Below are 13,945 nucleotides of genomic sequence, written 5' to 3'. Positions count from 1 at the left end.
AACCAAAGTTACTTTTTAGTCAGACAATTCTCTGATACATGATGCCTAGAATTAAAAGTCATGAGAATCGTTTACTGTACCTTTCTCATTAGAAGACAGAAAGACAACAGTCTTCTTATGGTGCAAACTCCTTTCAAAAGCCTTCACAGTCAAGCTATTCCATAAAAATTAAAATAGTAGTAGACAAGGAATATTCTTGTTAAATGTACTTTCTTCATATTAATGAGATAGGCACCATGCTCATTTCGCAAATGTCCTACCACTTGGGTGTTTCATTGTAATATGCATATTAAGTCTTTGAAGGTCATGCCAGTGGAACATAAGCTCTGCCAGTTTCTACCAACTATGCTACAAAAAGCTTCAAGCATGGTCCCTCCATGACTGTCCCACACAAGACTGTGCCTCCTATTTGAAAACCAGACTGGCTCAATAATTGGAGGCTCATCAACCAATTGACTGCTAGTTGTTGAATTCTTTGACCATGACAACCAGGGAACAAAGACAAATCTTAAATGGCCCTCAGTTCAATGTGTGTCTTCCCTTTTGCAGTAAATGTGGGAAAAAAGGTCAGAAGATGCTAAGAGTCAGATAACTTTTTGACCACCCATAAAGCAGAATTTGACCTGCTAAATCAACCAGACCTTTTGTCCAACAAGTGAGTTGATACACAAGAGGAACTAGGCCACTTCAATATTGACATTATTACTATAAATTAAACAAGCAATCATAAAGAAGTTGTGGTTAAATGGTTGGACAGTTTTCATTAGAGAGGTGAAAAAAACAGTTGACAAAGTTGATTTCATTGTGTACCCAAAGGCAACAAGAAGCATAATTTTGTGGAACACTTGTTATTAATCTTGATGAGCATCTCACTCATGATAAGTCTGAGCCATAAAGCACCAGATCTGTTGCAGAGGAGAAAGTAGAGAAATTCTATGGAAAAACTTATAAAAATCTTTTTTAAAAAACAAATCAACATTACACATTGACATTTGGAGACTTTCATGCAGATATAGTCACAGGGGAAGGGTGGAAATCTGTTGGAAACTGTGATTTGGAATTATGAAATGGAAAAAAAACCAAAGGCATGTAAACTATTCAAAGCCTCACTTTTATATAGGATGAATCTTTTCTCCAAAAAGAAAATTAGAAAGTGCTGCATGAAGATGGTGAGCACCAAACATCATTTAAAAACTGTAATTGAGGGGTGGCTAGGTGGCACAGTGAATAGAGCACTGGCCCTGGAGTCAGGAGGACCTGCGTTCAAATCCGGCCTCAGACACCTAACACAAAAACTAGCTGTGTGACCTTGGGCAAGTCACTTAATTGCCCTCCCAAAAAAAGGCAAAAAAATGTAATTGACTGTCACTTAACAACAGAAAATTACCAATGTGGGGGCCAACCAAGAATCAGAGTCTATGTACATTGGGTCATCTAGTAGTCACAGCAAAGTCAAGATGAGTCCCAAGTCAGGGAAAATTATAAAAATAAAGATGATATTGTGTATAATTATAACGGGGCCATCACAACCTTCTTAAACAAGCTATTGACCCTAAGAAGCAGAGACTAGATCATAAGATCATTGGCTTATAGGTAGAAGAGACCTCAGAGACCATCAAGTCCAACTATTTCATTTTACAGATGGGAGGACATCTGCAGGGAAAGTGAAACTCTGCCCAAGATAACAAATGTAATAAGTGGCAGAGCTGACTTTTTAATGCAGATTCTCACATTCCAAATCCAGTGTTCTTTGTAATAAATATTAACTAACTTTGATACTTTAAAAAAAAAGTACAAAATCACTATCTCTATTCCATCAAGTAATTTATCTTCCTCTATTGACATCTCCTTGTGCTCTTTTTAATTGAGTTTCCTTCCTCTTGAGATCTTTAGTCATTTCAATCTTTTTATCTTATATTCTACTATCACTCACTTTCTGACATGATGGTTTCCCTCCAATGCTGAGGCATTCATAGTTCATTGGACTGAGTGTCTGCCCCAACAAACCTTTAGGGAGACTGAGCCTCAGCTACTGTATTTCACCACATAATTGTCACACGTTGGTTGGTTTGGTTTTCTTTAGTCCAAAAACTGGATTATAACCTTTCATCACATAATTGTTGCATGGCATAATTCTGTTCATCACACTGTTTAAAAAGTAAACAGCAGCAATATATTCACCAGTGGCATGTGAATATGAATTTATCTCTCACAGATTGCAAGCCCTGATCCCAGAATTCTCAGCCCTCATGTTGTCAATATTCAATTTTAACCTATATTCATGAGTATTTCATGCATCTTAATCTTACACCAAAGACAGCTTAGTAATAAATTATTTTAAGTAATACCAACACAATTTTTAAATGTTTCATATAATGGTCACACCCCACTTTTTTGCAAAAAAAAAGTCATAAAATCTGCTACAATTATGTGGTGAAATACAGTAAATACAGTATTCTTTGCTTCAAGTCTGGTGGATCTACACACACATACCAACATCCTGCCCCAGTTCCCCTTGTTCCTCAGCTCTCTGGCAGAGTACTGTTGCCCCAGACAACACTGCTATGTTAGAACTTTGGCCAGAGCAAGCTCCTACCTTTGTATTTTCTTTGGGGAAACAGAGGAGCACAGAGCTGTATTCTATTTCACTCCCATGGATTGGCTTGTACTTCCTGCTAGAGTGTGGTAGCTGGTAGGGGTGGGAGTTTTGAATGAAGGCTTTAGGGATTAGAGAGGAGCCTTCTCTGTGGTTTGTTCATTGGGTTGTTACCTTGCTTGGGTTCTTAGTATCTTAGACCATGAAGGCAGAAGAAATGCTTTATCTCATACATAATTCTTACTATGGTGAGGTTTGAGAGTTCTCAAGGATCAAAGAAAATATCAATTCTTCTATCTTTATTGGTCATGTGACAGAGACTTCTTAAAGTAATTTAACCAATATAAAGCACGCTCCAAAATAAGGACTCCCAAAGAACTTGACGCAGCAAATATTTGGTCTTTCTATCAGGCAGGGAGAGATGGTAATCAAAGGCAAATCCAATTTAGAGTACGAGTTCATTTGCAGACCAGTATAAAGGAGGACAGGGGAAGAATGAAAACAGTATATCCACACAAAACAGTAAAAACAAGTGGAAGGTAAATCAAGTCTACAGAAAGTTTGACATGACACCCAACTAAACCAGAACATCCCAAGAACATTTATAAGTAAATGTGAGAAGACAATGAATAAATGTAAAACTAAATATATTTACCTGTGTTCCTATAGCAATATTGTTAGGATTGGGGCAAAAAACTCATACATTATAAATTGAAAATTAGATGATGTGGGGTACAGAAACACAAGAGAGGATGTGATCAAAGTGCACAAGTGGAGGGGTTGGCATTGGCAAGAAGCGTCACTTCGCTCTAAGACTAGAATAATGAAGGAGAGGATTGGATTTAATCCTGAAAAGAGAGGGAGATCATGATAGGTGAACTCAATTTTTGACTGAAATTTTAGGCAAAGTGTTGTGGTTTTGTTTTTGTTTTTTTGCTAAGTAGAATAGAGAACTGGTCAGGTATGTGAAGGCAAAAGGGATGCAATGTTTGAAAAGTCACTGTGAGAACTGTCAAAGACAGAAACAAAGCTACAACCTATAGTTTAGTAATTTAACCAATTACATTGGTTAAATTATATATATATATATATATGTAAAATCATAGCAACACTTTTTGTGGTAGAAAAAATAGAAAAGAAAGTAGGTACCCATCAATTGGGAAATGGCTGGATAAACAGTGGCATAAGAAAGTAATGGAAAACTTGTGTAGCATAAGTTGATGCAGAGGAAATGAGTAGAGTAGAAGAATGTATATAATGAGCATTGTAGTTCAGTTGTTCACTTTTGTCCAACTCTTTGTGACCTAATGGACTATATTGCCAATGGAGTTTTCCTGGCAAAGATAATGGACTGGTTGGTCATTTCCTTCTCCAGTGGATTAAGGCAAGTAAAGGTTAAATGACTTGACCAGGATCACACAGCTAATAAGTGTCTGAGGCCACATCTGAACTCAGATCTTCTTAACTCCAGGGTCAGTGCTCTATCCACTGAGGCCTAGAGATATTAAAAAGAATAACAAAAGCCAATATGAGACTTAATAAAAGAACAGAACATTTAGAATTGATTATTATAGGACTGTACATTCACATGCTTTTGCTGATAACAGGGCTCAGCTGCACTAATTCATAGTTTGCACATTTCTTCCTGACATTGACATAGATACTTGAGTTATTCAAATATAGCCCATCTATGAAAAGCCTTTCCAGATTACCCCTTAACATTAGCCTGCCCTCTGTTGATTATTCAGTGCATCCTGTGTATATCTTGTTTCTACATCGTTGTTTCTATATTGTCTCCCCATTAGACTATGAGCTCTTTGAGGGCAGGACAGGTTGTCTATTGTTTTGGGGTTTTGCCTTTCTTCATAACCCAGCACTTAGCACAGTGTCTGGCACATAGTAGGTGCTTATTGACTGACTAAATTGAATTTTGCAGCACTTTCAGTGACCTCCAAGCTTCTCTGTAACAGAAAAGCATATATATATATATATATATATATATATATATATATATATATATATATATACATACACACACATACACACATATGTATGTATGTTTATAATATGCATATAATAGATATTTTTAAAAATATTTAATTTATATTTAAAATATTTTTAAATATATACATTAACACAAGGATCCTCAAACTAATATGAATCATAGAAAACCATGAACTCCAAGGAATCAAATCTGCAAATAATACAAAGGGCAATGAAGATCTACCTGGTGGGGTAAGTTAACTAGGGCTTATGACTAAGATGACCTAGACATAAAACATATTATCAAGAAAATGGATGATCAGAAAATGTGGATCATTCATGCAACAAGAGCAAGGGATAGTGACCAAACACTCCAATGGTATTCACAAGAGTTTCTTTAAAAATAGACCCAGAGGTCACCCTGTAGCTTTCTGGGTAAATCCTTTCTGGGAAACTACAGCATGGTGTAACTAACAGAATGCTGGACCTGAAATCGGACATGCCTATGCTTAAATCCTTTCTCAGAAATGTACTTGACATATGACCTTGGTCAAGTCACTTGATATCACTAGACTTTAGTTTCCTAATCTGTAAAATTCAGGGGTTGGATTCAATGACTTCTGGGGGTTGCCTTTCTAATTCTAGAACTATGATCCTATGAGTTACTGGAGAAGTCAAACAAGAATCAAAGAAGATAATAAGACATAGATGATTACTGATCTATACTGATGAAGGGAACACCCATAATGCTGAGATCACAAAAACATCACAATATTGTCCAGGCTTTTCACTGAGGTTGGATCAAGATCTGAAATCAAAGAATAAATAATAGACTTATAATATAGAATGGCCCTAAGCAGACCAGCATTCCCTAGTCCTTCCCTCCCTTGCTCCTTATTCTAGGTTGGACAACCAAGGTAGTATGGCAAAAGTCCTTGAGCCCATGCCCTGACTTCATGCAACTTGAGTCACAGGAGCACAAATCTGCTTAGGAACAATGTATGGAATAGAATGCTGGACCTGGAATCAGGAACACCTAGATTATAATCCCACCCCAGATATTCATCCTGTAGCCCTAAATAAGTCAGTTAATTTCTCTATACTTCAGTTTCTTCATTCACAAAATGAGGGGATCGGACTCAATCTCTAATCTTTTAGGTCTCAGTCTATGATAAACAACCACTCTGACTAGTAATTGGAGAACTAGAAGAAAAGGAAACTTAAACATTTCATACCCACTTGTCTCAGGAACTAAAAATACTTAAAGGGTGGTGTATAGTAGATCACAACTGTTTGCTGAATGAACGAATGAAATTACTGTAATGTGCATTTTAATTGAATTAGTTTTCATTCATTTCTTCATTCCACAATATGACAAAGCTACTATATGTCTTAATATATCATGCTTGTTGTATGGAAAATTCAGAGACAAATACTTGGTACCAGACCTCAAGTATCTGGGAAGGGTAAATAATTTACTAGCAGCTAACAGATTAGCAGGAACCAATCAATCAAAAAAAAATTATCAAATGCCTATCATGTACCAAACACTGTGCCAAATGCTAGATTTAAAGAAAACAAATGTGTCAGTCCCCCTCCTCATATACATAGAGAGGTATAAAAACATAGATGCAAGGCCATTTGCACAGTAAGGCCCTAGCAGCTGGAGGAATTAGGAAAGACCTCATATGAAAAAATGGTGCTTGAGTTGAGGACTGAAGGAGGCCAGGGATTTCCAAAGGCAGAAGATAAGGTAAGAGTGCATTCCCATCATGAGGAAGATAGAGTGCAAAGGTAGGCAGATGGAGATGAGTGACTCTTACTAGCTGTGGGTTTTACTAGTGTGCCCATTCCCATCTCTAAGCTTCAGTTTTCTTGTTTGCAAAATGAGGATCCTAGTACCTGTAGTAGCTATCTCACAGAACAATTGTAATTAAATGCTTTTAGAACATTTTGTAAGCTTTAAAGTATGATATAAATTTGTGAGCTAGCATAAATGCTATCTGACTAATAACTGATTGCCACCATTGTTATGTAAGAGCCTTAAGCAAATGGGTCAAAGTATAGTAAGTTTTAATTAAAGAGAAAAGTGAGCCAATTCAACAAATGTTTAGTATTTCCTCTGTGCAAAGCATTTTGCTGAGCACTGGGGAGTTACAAAGTCCCCATTCCCTTTCCCCTTCAATCTTTCTACACTCCCCTATAAATGTACCATATTCTAACTTATATTATGGCTATCTGTGTATTTACCTATTATACTATGAACTCCTTGCAGGCAGGAACTAAAGCATGGGGGAAGAAGGAAGGCATGTTATTCAGGCAGAAAGTATACCACTGTAGGGGATCTCTGAACCTTCAAAGGGCAGAGTAAGGTTAGGTGGGGGGAAAGCAAAGGGGATGATGATGATACACCTATTTGGGGGTTTTCTTGGCAAAGATACTGGAGTGGTTTGCCATTTCCTTCTCCAGGAAATGGAGCAGGAAATAGCTGAGGAAACTGAGGCAAACAGGGTTAAGTGACTTGCCCAGGCTCACACAGTTAGTAGGTGTCTGAGGCCAAAGTTGAACTCAGGTCTTCCTGACTCCAGGCCTGGTACTCTATCTTGGCACTACCTTGTTGGATTTACCTTATCCCTATTTTTCAAAAATTGCCTAGAGATATTAAGAATAACAAAAGCCAATATGAGATTTAATAAAAGAACAGAACATTTAGAATTGATTATTATAGCACTGTACATCCACGTGCTTTTGCTGATAGCAGGGCTCAGTGGCACTGATTCATAGTTTGCACATTTCTTCCTGACTTTGATGTAGACACTTGAGTTATTCAAATATAGCCTTCCCAGCCTCCCTAAGGAGAGAACCTAGGCTATAGTAGTGTACAGTTATTGTGTACAGGTCCTTCGATAAAGGGCATTCAATAAATAATAACTCAGTGGGTGAAATTTGGACCCAATTAGTTGACTATTTGAATAATACCCAATGCCTAGCAAAGTCATTTCAACATAATGCCAATGTGTAAAGAATCTCTTTATTGCAATATTTTTCTTCTCTTTTTCCTAGGAGGCTCTTGCCTCCTTGATTGTATTTTAACAAAGAACAGTAAATCTGGCCTTTAGGATGATAAAAATGTTTACATAAATGTACCTCATGCCCCTTGTCAGTTGGACCCAGGTAGGATGTTAGACAGAAGATAGTTAAAGCTAAGGATATTGGCAGATGAGGTAATCAGAAAGACATTACATGAGCCAGTAGCTAGAAGATGATGATAGATAATGATTTAACAAAGAAGTAGAGTGGACATCCAAGCTAGATCCCTTAACTTTACAGAAACCAAAAGAAGCGGTGAGTATAAGTTTGCAGGACTTGGGTAAATGGTTTTCCAACTTACAGGAAACCCCAATAATTTGGTCTTATAATTTCTTCATTAGATGCATTTGCTCACTGGCTCTTTGTAACAACAAATGATCATTTTATAGATGGTTGGCAATTAAGTCAAGGCTCTGGTGCCTTGACTAGGTAGAAAGACTTTTTTAAAAATTTGAATCAGGCAACCAGAACTAAATATGAGCAAGGCCTGTAAACCTCTTTGAATCAATCAAATTCATTTTGTAGACTGATTCATACCCTGAGTATTTTGTAGGTTAGGGAGACATTCCTCAAAGTAGGGGAAAAAAAAGATTCTGAGGATTTTAATTTGAGACAGTGAACCAAAGGGAAGACTGGGTTATTGAAGGGAAGAGAGATATTTAGGATATTTTTGGCTCTTTAGGCATTGCTGAGAGGAGAATCTAAGCTGAGGAAAGTCCCAAGAAAAGGTCAGTTCCTTCCCCAACTTTCCTTCCAAATAACAGTCTGTCCTCATACTCTATAACATAATCTACTGCTTCATTACCCAAATGTTTCCAGTAAACTAAATTTTGCCTTAATCACAAAAAGGTCAGTTAAGATATATATCAATCTAAGGTAAGGTAAAGAACCCAACTTCTGCTTTGACATTAGGAATTTTTCCTAACTGGGAGCTTGAATTAATTAAGACTAAATTCAGAACTTTCTATCTAAAATAAATACCCCAGGGGTGGCCAGGTGGCACAGTGAGTAAGAACACCGGTCCCAGAGTTGGGAGACCTGGGATCGAATCAGGGCTCAGATACTTAGCACCCACCCAGAAACACCTGGTGGTGTAACCTTGAGCAAGTTACTTAACCCCAATTTCTTAAAAAATAAAATAAAATAAATACCCCAAAATGAGAAAAAAGAGAAGGAAACCAAAGGGAGCTTGGGGACATCATATTTCCCCCAGACTGAAAACAGGTGAATTTTTGTACCAGTGTGTTATACTTATCATTGAGATGCCAAAAATTAAGTAGAGTGAGAGCCATAAATTGCTGTTTTTGATGAACTTGAGTTAACACAACCATCAAAAGTGCAAAAATAACCCAGTGGCTCTGTGTGTGACCTCATCAATGCCAATATTCCCTCCAACAACGCAGCTTGTATCCTATCCATACCTGCCCAACTCTGCAATGTCCACATCTTCTCACAAGTTCATCCCAGAAGTGGGAGGGTCAGAGTGGAGGAAAGCCCAATATGCTGGTTGTCTTCCTCACTTTCTCCTGACGTCATGAAGTCCACCACCTCCAATGATCTTCTTGTTCTATTAATTACACATTTCCCCAATGATTGTTTTTGCTCTTGTTCCTTTTCAAAGTTTCTTATTGATTACATATTGGAAACTGATTGCATCCACCATTGACCTCTGCATGATATTATTATTTTCTATTCTTTGAATACTGACGGCATGCCATGACTCTATAACCATACAACCATTTCAGTAAGGCATTGGTATTAACAATATCCATCTTTGTTTCTGAGAAGTGTTAGAGTCCTTACAGGAGATTGGCCCTTTCCTTTGTCATGGGATTGTCTGCTCTCCTCTTCCTGTTTAATCCTACTTTTTGTTCTGTCTCTTGTAGATATACAGTGACAGACCAGTGAGAAGGATGCAAATAATAGATTGGTCAGTCTGAGCATGAATGCAAAACCTCCTGCCTGGTGGAGAAATCTACTGTCCTATCACCTTTTTTTTTTTTTAAGCAATCGGGGTTAAGTAACTTGCTCAAGGTTACAAGGCCAGTTATTTCTGGGTGTGGTGCTGAGTGTCTGAGCCCGGGATTTGATCTCCAGGTCATCCCGACACTGGAGCCAGTGCTCTTACTCGCTGAGCCACCTGGCCGCCCCTAAGCAATTGGGGTTAAGTAACTTGCTCAAGGTTACACAGCCAGGTGTTTCTGGGTGGGTGCTAAGTGTCTGAGCCCGGGATTCGATCTCCAGGTCTTCTCAACACTGGAGCCGGTGCTCTTACTTGCTGTGCTACCTGGCCGCCCCATCCTATCACCTTTTACTCTCTATAATCAACTGACATGTTAATGTCTTTAAAAAGACCACGTGGTTAAAGTCAATAATGATGGTGATAATCCAGAATGTCTTCTAGCTGGTATCCTCAAGCCCTTCCTTACATAGACAGGTACTTGTAGTCTGGAATTTCTTCCTGGAGCATGTTGTTTCTATAATGGCTTCAAGATTTTGTCAGCTTTTTCCTAAGGCTTTGGGCAACACTGTGGAGCAAAAGTGGGATGTCTTTGGTATTTCTACACTTCAGTACATTGGCCTTTTGTCCCTCCCTCCTCCTCCAGTTATAGGCCTTCCCTCCCCAGGCCCCAGAGTGATCATACTCACTCCTTATCAAAACCTTTAAAGTGTGGAAATGTATATTTTAAAAAAAAAACCAAAAATTTATATGAAAAAAGGAAGTTCAATCAAAAGGTGTAAAGTGGGGAAATTTGTATTTTTAAAGGTTTAAAAAGTCTTATGCTAAAGAAATTGAAGTTAATGGGGCAGCTAGGTGGCACAGTGAATAGAGCACCCGCCCTGGAGTCAGGAGGACCTGAGTTCACATCTGGCCTCAGATACTTGACACAACTACTAGCCATGTGATTTTGGGCAAGTCACTTAACCCCAATGGCCCTCCAAAAAAAAAGGAAAAAAAAGAAATTAAAGTTAAAATGATAAAATTTCAAGCTACACCAAGTTGGCAAAAGAAATTTTGCCAGGACAGAGGGACTGTTTCATTACCCCTGAAATAGCAGCAAGGTAAGGTGATGTCATCTACTCTGTCTGTTTATTAAATAGGCAAGAGAATAATCTGAGAAGGGAATTAAAAATCTGAAGGATTATCCTATTAGGTATTTTGTGGTGGATTTGGGGAGATGAATAAACCACATAGAATTCTCTGAATAGTCTGCTAAAATCTACCAGAGCACTCAGCCCTCCTGTAGTATATAGAGAAGGCTCTTCTGCGCCCCCCACCTAACCCTCCACTAAATTTCAGGGACTTGAGCTAAGAGTGTGATTCTTGTTTATATTTAGTTGGATAATTCCAAGTGAAATCTGCAGTGTCATTCAAACTAACCAGTCAACCTAGTGTCAAAGGTTATAGTGTAAGGTTTTTCCTGAAAATATTTTACAATTCAGGTTCTCAGCAAGTTAAGCAAAGGCAAATGAAACACCTTCCTTGATAAAGGTGGCCCTGAAAAATCTAACTGCTATTACGCATAGACTGAAAAAAAAACTGATAGGAAACAAAACACTGATAAAGGAAAGGTTTAATAAATCATAGAGTAATAAGCTTAATCTTGAATGCAGACCAACTCATTAATGATGTGCTTAGTCCTTGAGATGTAGGGTGATTTGTTTCCAGTTCTATGCTGTACTAACAATGCCTCCCTAGGAGGTGTTACATAAGGCAAACACAGAGACAGAAAGAATGGACAGGAGGTAGTCCTATCTGCTAATACTAATACTAAATGAGAGTATTGGACTTGTTGATCTCAAAAGTCCCTTCCATCTCGAAAATTCTACAAACCTCTATCACATTTTATTTTTCTCCTGTGGGTGTGGTATCAAGCACATACTATAGCCCTGAATTGGGATTCTCCATAAATTGGAGTTTATTTTGTATTGAAAGGGGCCTCGAGATATACAGACTAATTTGTCAAGGTATTACTCATGGGTAAATTAAAAGAATCAAAAATAAAAGACAATGTTAAGATATATGACGTACTGAGGAAAGGCAATTTGCTTTATATGACTTCAGACTCTTTGAAGGGGTAAATGAGTAGAAGGATAAGGGGGAATTAAGAAGCATGGATTTGACTCTTTCAAATTTTATTTTTATCAATTAACCAAAATGAATTTTCTCTTTTCTACCCCCAAACTGTAGAAAAACAAAACCATTGTAACAATATACATAGTCAAACCAATTCAGGAATTTGCTTTGCTTGACTATGCACATTCATTTCGATTATGTGTTTTGCTCTGCACCTCTGTCAGGAGGTCTGTAGAATGCTTCATCGTTTTTCCTTTGGAATGATGGCTGCTCATTATTTTCGGCAGAGTTCTTAATTCTTTCAAAGTTGTGTGTCTTTTCAGTGTCATCATATAAGTTGCTCTGGTTCTGCTTACTTTACTTTATATTGGTTCATACAGACTTTCCAGGTTTCTCTGAAACCATCCTTATATTTCTTATGGCACAATAGTTAGACTTATATGCTATAACTGTTGAGCCATTCCCCAATTGATGGACACCTCCTTTGCTTCCAGTTCCTTAATAGTACAAAAAACTGCTACAAATACTTTTCTACCTCTTTCTCTGACCTCTTTGTGGCATAGGCCTCCTGCTGGTACTCTGCAGTGAAGAGTATGCAGAGTTTAGTAACTTTGTGTCATAGTACCAAATTGCTTTCCAGAACGGCCAGACCAATTCACTGTTCCACCAGCAACACATTCATGTACTTAATTTTCCTGTAGCCTTTTTTTTGTCCACTTTGTCAGTCTGATGGGTGTGAGGAGTAACCTCAGAATTGTTTTAATTTTCATTTCTCTATTTATTAATGGTTTGAAGATTTGATTTTTAAAGGTAAAATGTTATTGATATCTTTTATATTACCTACTCTTTCCCCTTCCCCTTTTCCCAGGGAGCAATTCTTTGTAACAAAGAATAAAAAAGGAGAAAAAACTTCAACAAACTAACCAACATATAGAAAAAGTATCACAAAGTTGCTCATCCATAGTCCTCACCCCCTGTTTATTTGACTCTTAAAATACATTTTAAACCAAACAGTTTTTTAAAAGTTGGGATGGAAAGCAGGGAGAACATTTTGAGAATCACGGGGAACAATATTGGAGAAAGGACTTCGAGAAAGGGCATAAGGTGAACACCTTAAGGAGAGGGACCTTGTTTTTGCTTTTCTTTGTATACCCAGTGCTTAGCACAGTGCCCGTAGCCTAGTAGGTAAGTTTTAAATAGGTGTTGACATTTTGACCAAACAAACAGGAATTTCTGTAGATGGGAAAGCACTAGCTTCAAGATCACGGAATCTATTTGTTGGAAGGGATCACAGAAGACATCTAGCCCAGCCTGTACCTAACAGAGAATCCCTTCAACAGTGTTTTGAACAAGAGATCATTCAATCGTCCCTTGAAAATTACAGGTAAAAGGAACTCTGTCCCTCCCAAGGCAACTCATTCTAGGAACAAATCTATCTGGTAAGAAGTTTTTTCCTTATATGGACCAATGATCTGAATCTTTGCAACTTAAGCCTATTGCTACTAATTCTCTCGTTCTGGGGCAAATAGAAAAATTCAAATTTATTTTTAGAAATGGGATTATTTGTAGGAAATAGGGCAAGAGCCAGTAGTCAGGGAGAGAATGAAAATAAATGATTGAGTAGGAGTGGTAGAGAGGGCAATTTGTTGTAGGAGATGGGAAGGAATGGGATTGTTTGAGCAGGTAGAGGGATTAGCTTTGGTAAGGAGTCAGGACACCTCATCATGTGGGGCAAGGGTGAAAGAGGAGATAGTGGCAGAAGGAATATGTGCAATATGGGATGAAGAAGAGGGGAGAAGAGGGAGCTTACATTGAATGGTTTCAATTTTTTCTGTAAAACAAGAGGCAAGGATCTCAGCTGAGAGGGTTCACGAAGGGAGAATCATGGGACGTTTGTGGGGGAATGAAAAGGTTTAAAAAAGCTTCTGTAAAGAGGAGGATAGTGAGTTGATGCGGGAGATACAGTAGGACTGTCTAGCAGCAATGAAGGCTTAGTTAAGGTTGCGTAACACAAATTTGTAGTAGACTCAATCAGAATTGATTTTCTCTACCTTCATTCAGAAGCACAAAGGTGAAGAATGGTATGAGAGATCCAAGGCTGAGGCTTAGCAGGGTGCAATCTCCAATATGACAAGGGGGGTAGGACTTAGGAGAAGAGCACAGTGTAGAGTTGAATTGGTTCACCAAGAGGTCAAGAA

General features: G+C 38.0%; 1 long non-coding RNA gene across 2 annotated transcripts in view; it reads right to left on the bottom strand.

Annotated features, from left to right (window-relative positions):
• The window catches only part of LOC138176254 (uncharacterized), a 110,779-nt gene that overhangs the window by 88,770 nt on the left and 8,064 nt on the right, over window positions 1-13,945 (bottom strand). Inside the window, exon 3 of one of the 2 annotated variants that reach the window (XR_011172199.1) lies at window positions 9,091-9,236. The exons of the other annotated variant lie outside the window; for it this stretch is intronic. This is a non-coding gene — a long non-coding RNA (uncharacterized lncRNA). The remainder of the gene's footprint in view (window positions 1-9,090; window positions 9,237-13,945) is intronic. 2 annotated transcript variants of the gene reach the window in all.

This window comes from Petaurus breviceps, unplaced genomic scaffold (assembly GCF_028583685.1).
Source record: "Petaurus breviceps papuanus isolate PSGF00001 unplaced genomic scaffold, PetGlider_PUasm1.0 84, whole genome shotgun sequence".
Lineage (NCBI taxonomy): Eukaryota > Metazoa > Chordata > Mammalia > Diprotodontia > Petauridae > Petaurus > Petaurus breviceps.
The sequence above is the reverse complement of the archived record's forward strand: the minus strand, read 5'-3'. Positions and strand labels throughout refer to the sequence as shown.